We start from the raw sequence: 8,995 nt of genomic DNA, 5'->3' as shown, positions 1-8,995 counted from the left end.
AATAAAAGAGTCAAGTCGGGAGTTCAGATGCTGCATCCTCAGGAAAAGGGGGAAAGGCAGTCGGTAAGGGCATCTAACTTAACTGCAGACCTGAGCAGTCCGCGTTGGTCAGTCTCCTCATGTGAAATGTCCCAGCAGGTCAATTCAAAGCTGGTTAGGATTCCGGCATGCAGGCCAGTGCCAGCAGCCAGTGTTCCCTTTAGGACAGATAGCACCTTTTATCACTGAAAAGTGGACTTCAGAATGCTATGGCCCAACAGCGCAGACATGCATATATTTAATGCCTCTAGACACAAAATTCAATTGCCAGTCAGATATTGGCTATCTTTCGTTGCTTCGGTGGCCTACATGTTAGCTACCACAGGCAACAATAAGAACATTATCTTAAGGAGTGAAAATGGCCCTGGATCAGGAGATCCCTGAGATACTGGAAGTCAAATCATGTGACGAAGTCCTGGGAGGCTGAAGTTATTTAATAGATTACCACTTGGGTGAGGTAAAACCAGGTTGGTCAGTGTGAAAAGGATGTGTTAATTAAATCCCTTGAAATTAAGAGGTGTGGCGCTCTCATCATTAGTGGTGATACACAAGCTGCTTGTCTCAGGATACTTGGTCGGTCGCATTCAGAGCATGCTAAAGAATGTATCCATTTTTTATGCTGTGTGTGTGAGACATACACACATTTCACACTGGTTAGAAATGGTTATTATTCTAGGACACAGGCTGGACAAGGCTGGAGGAGGCTGTCTCCCTGAACCATAAGCTCCCAGAGGGCATAGGCACTATTCCGGCCACTGGCATTCGCCTGTCACCTTACGTTGTGTCCAGCAAAAAATAACCACTTGCCGAGTGAGTTTCGTATGAACAGACGATGTCATGAAAACAGGTGGGTCCAGGGAAGGCCCCGCCTCTTGGACTGCACAGCACTTTGAACATTGATACTAACACCACTTTTGCTCCTCTTAGTTTATGTCTTCTTGATAAATCATTCTATTGACTGTAGGTGGAGACTCTCCAGGGCCCTGTCGACCCTCGCTGTCAGTGATAAACAGTGCACACAACAATCAACCATCTTCACCCCCCCACAACTGCCCCTAATGTGTGGTGCCATAATAGACAGTATTGTAGACAGGCATGCTTCTGTGTTCGAGGGACCATCCTTGCCTAGACTAGATCAGGCCTCCAAACAATTGCACTTCAGGTTTCTGTAGTTTGCAGAGCAGTGAGCCATGAGCTGCCATCCAAAAAGGCTCCAGAACACGCCAACCTTACTTCTCAGGGTACAATTGCAGGTATCTTAACATTTCAAAGTCGGGAGAAGCCGATGTGAATTAAGTGTTTCATAATGTTCAGATAATGGCATGCTGAGAAGCCTGCAAGGAGAGCAACACTGGCAGGCTGTTAGGCTGAGGGGCGCAAACTCATGACAGGCCTGGTGTTTGTAAAATGGAGAGATACTGTATTTATGAGAAGGCAAAGAATAACTCAGGACTTCAGTGTAGAATGTTTCCAATTGCAAAGTAAGTGAATGGTTTTATGGATAAATGGGAGTTATTCTACGTAGAGACTGCAAAGCTATAGCTCTCAGAATCTGACTGTGGCCACTTACACCATTAACTAAATCTAGTTGAGATGAACCAGTCATAAATACACTTGGAAGCATTTGAAATGGTAATACACCAGATACCAGAATGACAGGTGACACAGCAAAATTGACCTGAAATAAATCATATGGTCCCCAAATACATTAACTGCATCCACTGAAAATTAGTTCTTGATTTTCTTTAAGGTTTTATTCGATATAAGAAAGAACTCTGGACATGTATAGTATATTATTTAACATATGAATAAAAAGAGAAGAGGAAACAATAACTCTGTATGTCAGAGTTTAATTAGTTAATATTTAATGTATGTAAATTTAATGATTTTTTTTATTAAATGTCTCCCTGGGTAGTAAGACTTCATGCAAATAAAGCCTAACATGTGTACATGTTATTTTCATTTTGAGCACTAGATGGCAATAAAATCTCTGTTACAAAAATAGTAGCCTTTAAAAGCTGCCCTGTGTTTCAATCATGTTGACACCTAAGTTGCTAAGCTTTTAAGTTTTTTAAACTGACACTTTGTTTCCTTTGCTTACATGTTTACTCTTATCTGTTGATACTGTCTGGGCCAAGGGGATGAAGAATTTTTACTTATTCTCAAGGACCTTAGCTGAAAAAGGAGGGCTGAGGGCAAACAGGGAAGCAGTTCCTGAACAGAGAGGGCGACCAATAAGCACTGAGCAGCTTAAAGTCCTGTTTAGTGTGTGGAGGATGGAAAATCACAGAGCTGGACAGGAGACAGTGAAGGGGTTGTAATCTCTGTGTGTCTGTGGGGACAGCAACAATATCTATCGGATGGATATATTAAGACTTAATCAATACATTTACAGTACAAAACAATATCATACTGACAAAATTCTCAGTAAGGGTTAACCTTTTAAATTTGATTTTACTTCAACTTAGGAAAATTCTAATTGCTTATTACAATCCCAAAGGTCATGTTTTAATGAAGCTATTTGTGATGTTAGGAATTTACATCTCATCTGTTCATACTGTAGGAAAGGGTATGAGAACTTCCATGTACTGCTGCTTATTATTTGATGAATTTCTTTTAAATATATCTGCATGTGTATGCATGTATGTGTATGCATTTAGTTGGGTTAGTCAGGTAGTTAGTTATGTAGTGTGTGTGTGTGTGTGTGTGTGTGTGTGTGTGTGTGTGTGCTTGTGTATGTGTCACAGTGCTCTTGTGAATGTCAGAGAGTAACTTTTGGGAGTCATCTCCTTCCTTCTACTATGTGGGTCTTGAAGAATCAAACTCACGTCTTTAAACTTGGCAGCAGGAGACTTTGCCATCTTGCTGGCCCAGTGATGCTATTTAAAAGCAATAACTCAGGTACCACATACGAAGCAGAGTAACCAAGGTGTGGTCACACTGAACCAACACATGTCCTGAAGAGGTGGGTTGGAGGAAGACTAAATAATTTTTCCTGGGGAAGTTTCTGCCTCGGGAGCTCTGCTCCTAGTGGAGGAGGTATATGCTAGTCAGACATCCAGAAAAATCAAGCACAGAAAAGAGGCCAGAGAATTATAATGTTCATTTCTGTTTGACGCTGGCTTTTCAAATGTCATGAACAGGGTCTCCTGCAGTGCTGAGTGAGGTGGAAAAGCCATCTCAGTACTGAAGGCAGAAAGTCTCCTGCTGTGAAATTAATTTTGAGCGTGCCTGGGCATGTCCTAAAGTGAGAATGTCAAACACGATGTACGAGTCCCACTCAGGAAAAACGTGAGTGCTGCTGAGGGCTTTCAACTCCAATGGAACGAAGTGAAGTCAGGCCGCCTAAGCGTAACATCTATGATCAAGGGATCGGGCAGTGCTAATGATCCATCTTTTGCGGATGTGATGGAGTTTAGCAGGTGCAACCTGCGACAGCTCAGCCAGGGAGATGATGATCACAGGTGATCAGCAGGAGTTAGAGTGAGTCTAACAGTACAGCCCCAGGGGACAGGGTGCACTGCAGCCGCACAAGCCCAGAGATCTAAAAGCTAATTTTAGCCAGTTAAGAAGCAGCTCTGCAGTAAACAGGGAACCGGGTTCTCCCTTGTATTTGAATCAGCCCCGGGTAAAGCAGCCTGAAACCTCAGGGAGAATGTTTTTCCATTAAGTAAACATTTTCTCTGTTCCAACTTGCCTGTAAATTTCTATCGTGTTCATGTGCTCATTTGAAATTTGGATGGTTCCAAACACATTTGTTAAAGGGAAGTCATTCCCTAAAGACCTCTTGATTCCCATGGAAGCATAATACAAGTGCTGGAAAGTACAGGGCTCACAGAAGTCACACTTCAGCCTCTTTCTGAGCAGTTTAGAGCAGGACCTCAGGTCACCAAGGGCATACGTGGACATACGTGGATGGAGCACGAGCCCCAGAGAGACTGGAAGGGTGATGAGATTGTAAGCCAAGCAGAGCAGATGTGAGAGCAGGGCCCAGTGCTGTGTAGACAGAGAGGCTGGCTACATACAGTTCGGGGAATATAAAGGATTCAAGTTCTTGCTGTGTATACTAATTTAGGAAGAGCAACTGTACTTGAAATTTCTATGTGAAATGAAAGCTGGTGTGGGTTAATATGAGTATGATGAGTAAATAGGTGAGGGTGGACAGCAAGGTTTTATGGAAGTAAGGACTTGATCTGTCTTGTTGCACTGAGGCCTGAGGACCTAACTTGGAACGAGGGACCTGCCTGAATTCAAAAGTATTTGTTTAATGGATGAGGGATGAATGAATGGTGAAACAGGAATGATCCAATAATCTTTGCTAGTCTTTGTCAGTGCTCAGGCAGGAGTTATTTCTCCACACTTTGAAGGTCAGAGACACCTCAAAGAGTTTTTGGAGAATCGTAGAATCCAAGTTTCTCTATGAAGACAATGCACTGGAAAAGCCGTTTTACATATATCCAAACACTTGTTATTTGTAAATTTAAAACTGAACTCAGCAAAGAAGAGATGTGTGTTAGGAGATATGAAGGAGAATTCTATCCCAGGATCCTTATCTCTTCTAGCACCTTCACTTCTGTGTACAAACTGGAGCGAGGGGCTGGCAGAGTGCCTGGGGGATTCATCTCCAGTGGCACTCATCTGCATCACCATTCTGGTGCTTGTGTTTGCACATTCTCTTTTTTCTAGACGTTTCTCTTAATTTTCTCAGTGACTTTAGTTCTCCCATAGTTTCTAGTTTTGTGTGAGGATTGTGAAAGCAATTCTATATACATGATCAAGAGTCCTCTTCTTAGGTCCAATCCTTGCCTCATGCTAAAAAATCAGAGAGTAGAATGCTTCTGAACAGTCAACAAGCAGTTCTAACTGATGCTCTCCACTACGGCAGGAGGTTCAGGGAAATGCCCCTCCAAATGCAGAGCAGACACAAATACTACCAATATGTTCATGTACTACTCAGCACCTTTTAGTTGTGTGTGTATGTGGTCCTGGGCCTCAAGCATGCACTATACTATGAGTACCTACATCCTGACCCTCTTTATTGTTTTTGTTATTATTTTTATTATTTTAAATTTTGAAACAGAGCTGCATTAAATTTCCAAGGCTAGCTTTAAACTTGCGATTTTCCCACCTCAGCCTGTGGTGGTTAAGAAGAGAGGTCTGTACCATGAGGCCCGTCTTAGCCCTTTTTAATATAGCTGAGAATATTTTTGAAAAAAAACAAAACAAAACAAAATTTGACCCCAGATGATCAGTTAAGAGAAAGTATTATTTTGGTTTGGGGAGGCTGAGTCTTTTGTGTCTTAGCTCATAAGTTGATTTGTAGCTACATGTTGTAAATCTTTTTCTTTAAATAAAATAGTTTAATGACATTTCATTAAGGAAAGCCCAATTTCTCTTTTACTTTGTTTTCTCTACAAAGGACCTGTTGTCAAGATTGTGAGATATGTTGAGCCTCTTGTCCTTAGCAGCCTAATTGATAGAGAACAGAGATTAGGCCCCAAGAGGGAGGGAGAGTTCCAGAGGAGCTAGGAAATAAGCACAGGCTCAGGGAAGGAGGGATGTGGCTAGAAGTAGTGCTGTTAGCTGAATATAGAAAAGCCATCAGCATTAGACACATGCTTTAAAAACAAATACACAAGTGGTTTTGTAAAACCCTCTTTTCAGAATTGTTCCATGCTTTTCAAACGTGTTTATGTGACACGAATATAAGACATCAAAGAAGGTCAATAAACTAACTACCTGGATGCAGGAAGGAAAAAAATTAAGAAGAGAAAGGCAGTCTCTAAGCAGAAAGGCTGATTTGGGCTACAGCTACCAAAAGAAAAGCTTATCAGGCAGGAGCATAGTCCCCAACACCAGGGTGTGTTCCATAGAGATATCAGCAGCACTGGAAAGGGTGCTCAGATAGCAGGGTCTGGGACAGGTGGCCTGCAAAACACGGTTCTGGGGCAGCAGGCCTGGGAACCCATAATGGACTAACGGACTCCAGGCTTTCTTTGGGTGATGTGAGCCCTGAGGCACACGATCCCCAAACAGGACTTTTTTTTTTTTTTTAAGGTGTAGGGGCATATATAACATATATCTGTTTTAACTAAAGTATCTGTTATAAAATAAAAGTAGACTTTTCAAAGGGTGAAAAAATTAATCATAAATACAAGTTCATCTGTTTTCTTCCTGCCATGGTTGACAGGTACATCATGGACCCCTCTGAACTGTGTGGAGTGTCTTCTGTGGAAAGCTGGCTAGTCTTCTGCTAACAAGAGCAGCCGTGGTCTCCAGCCTTTCTGTCCACACTGTTCTATCCTGTGCTTTCTCACTCTGCTGATCTGTTATTTCCTCCACAGCCTTCTCAAGTGGGAGCTAGAGAGTGAAACAAAAGAAGTCCTGTACCGTGAATATTAGAAAAACAGGCCAGCACTCCTGCCCCGGTGGGAGAAGGGAAGCATGCAGCGTAGGCTGTCCAGCTTCAGCATTCAGTGGGTCAGTTTTGAATTGGTTATAACGCTTCCAGTTTGGTCAGACAACGCAAAAAAAAGAAAGAAGGGTTTAAAGGAAGCCTGTTGTTGGGGAGGTAAGAAGGAAGGAACAAAAGGAAGAAATAAGCCGGTGTTGGTGGCGCACACCTTTAATCCCAGCACTCGGGAGGCAGAGCTAGGCAAACTCTGTGAGTTCGAGGCCAGCCTCGTCTACAGAGTAAGATCTAGGACAGGCCCCAAAACTACACAGAGAAACCCTGTCTTGAACCTCCCCCCACCAAAAAAGGGGGAAGAAATAAGAGGAATGGATGGAGGAAGAGGAAGGAGAGTAAAGAAGAAGAGAGAAAAAAACATTTTGTCATATATAGGATTTCCTGTATTTCCTGTCTACTGAAATAACATGCAGTTATTCATTCAAATGCATAGATTTATATTTCACCACTGTACTGAGGTGGGGAGAGGGGGCAGGAAACACTCTTGAAAATTATACAGTCTAACTTTGAAAATTTTGAATGAAGTGGATAAAACATGAAATTATTGCATGAAGCAAAGATGCTTGAAGCAGATGTTGTCAGAGTTCAAAGTCAGGAGCATTTTCTTAGCTTATGGTTTCTATTTTCCTGAATCCTGATTTTGAGTAGTGCAAAACTTTTCAAATATCTTCTTTTGGGTGTGTGAATAAAATACATTTCCTTTCTGCTTCTGAATTAACTTGAATAAGGACACAACAAGAAAACCACAGTTATAAAACGCAGCCATGTCCATCTGCTGAAGCCCACTCATACATGTTACAGAATTGTAAGAGTACTGGCTACGTATCTGTCTGCTCCTAGTGAACAGGGCTGGTAACTCTGGCTTCCTGCCCTTAAGCCAGAGGAATTATGTAGTTGTGATGCCTTTACTCCTGCATGGAAAGTGTTAGTTCGCTCTTGTTAGTAAGAGGGAGCCAGAATTCCCCAAGCACAGCGGTGATTTATCGGCAATAGAGACGTTTAATCATGCAGTGAAGCTAATGCTCACCTAACGAGCTGTTAGGATCTGCACAATATTGAGTGTGCATTCAAGCAGCATAAACTGACAATTTTCCCAAGGTGCAGTGCTAGAGTTCTATTCTTTCCTACTCAATCCAATGAGCAAAAGATAAGTGAGGGAATATTATGAATGCATCACTATCTTAGGTCTCAGATGTTTTTGAATACAAACATAATTTTCCTAATTGTTTTCCAGACCTTTAAAAAATAATTACCATATATATGTATATATAGTATAGTATAGATAGTGTGTGTGTGTGTGTGCAAATGAACCCACGGCTTTGCACATGCTAGGCCTGCACTCTGCCCCTAAGCTCTACCTCAGCCATTAACCATGTAGATAATCTTATGGCAGAATTTCACAGCCTGGTTTGGTGGGGTTTCTCATATGTGAGGAGATACAGCCCAAGACTCCTGGTCCTACTAATAAAAATAATAAAATAATAAAAAATAATAATAAATAAATAATAATAAAATCTAGATAGTACCAAACCACAGATATTCCATTTTTGTTCCCAGATGCTCTGCAGCTTTGATGCACAGTTCCAGAGTAAATTGTCCTCCAATATTTCATACCCTGGTTACTTCTTTTGTGCTTTGGGTCATCATTAAATAAAGCAGTTTTTGTCTGAAAAAATTCCATGATACCTGGGCAGTCAGTCTGCTAACCAACATGTCTTCTAAATTGCTATTGGCAGGTAGTGTTTATAGTGTGGCTATTCTGGTCAAAGGATGGTTCATATCCTAGGTGGGATGAGGCAGAACATTGTTGGATTTCATGAGAACGGTAGATGATAAAAATCTTATAAATTGTTTATTTCTGGAATTTCCCATTTACTAATTCCTATATATGGCTGACCATGGGTAACAGAAGCTAATGAACCCATGAGTAAAGAAAGTTCTGCTAGACAGGTAGCATTAGGAGTTGAATAGTCTCCAGGGTCTTTCTTATACACTGTGGCATATGTAGGACGTCTCTGACATTTGTCCATAGATGCCAGCCACAGAACACCCATATCTCCCAAGCTGGGAAAACCAGAAATCTCTCCAGAGATGATCAGTATTCCGCACAGGGCAAATCAGTTGAGAACTGATGTTCTAAGTAGAAGGGGGCTTTTATTTTTATTGGAGTTTGTGTATGGTAAATGTGGCCACTGCTCTGAAACACCTAACATTAAAAAGGTATAATATGCACACTTGAGTATAATTTTTCTCATTTGATATTTTAGCTCAGTTCTGCTTAAAATGGAAACTTGTTAATATACTTGATTTCATTGACTACACTGGATGGACTTAGTTCTTACAGGAGTTAAATATTACCAGGTATCCTGAAAAAACAAAGACATTTAAAAAATATCTTTAAATTTAGAAATGTAGGTATTACATTTTTTTAAAATCTAGAAAACAGCTGGCTAAGGGCAGTTAAATTCAACTGTTTATAGATGTAAA

General features: G+C 41.2%; 1 protein-coding gene across 1 annotated transcript in view; it reads right to left on the bottom strand.

The window, feature by feature from the left end:
- The window catches only part of LOC118578183 (carbonic anhydrase 1), a 112,077-nt gene that overhangs the window by 99,028 nt on the left and 4,054 nt on the right, over positions 1–8,995 (bottom strand). The window lies entirely within an intron of this gene.

Source organism: Onychomys torridus, chromosome 2 (assembly GCF_903995425.1).
Source record: "Onychomys torridus chromosome 2, mOncTor1.1, whole genome shotgun sequence".
NCBI classification, from domain to species: Eukaryota; Metazoa; Chordata; class Mammalia; order Rodentia; family Cricetidae; genus Onychomys; species Onychomys torridus.
The sequence above is the reverse complement of the archived record's forward strand: the minus strand, read 5'-3'. Positions and strand labels throughout refer to the sequence as shown.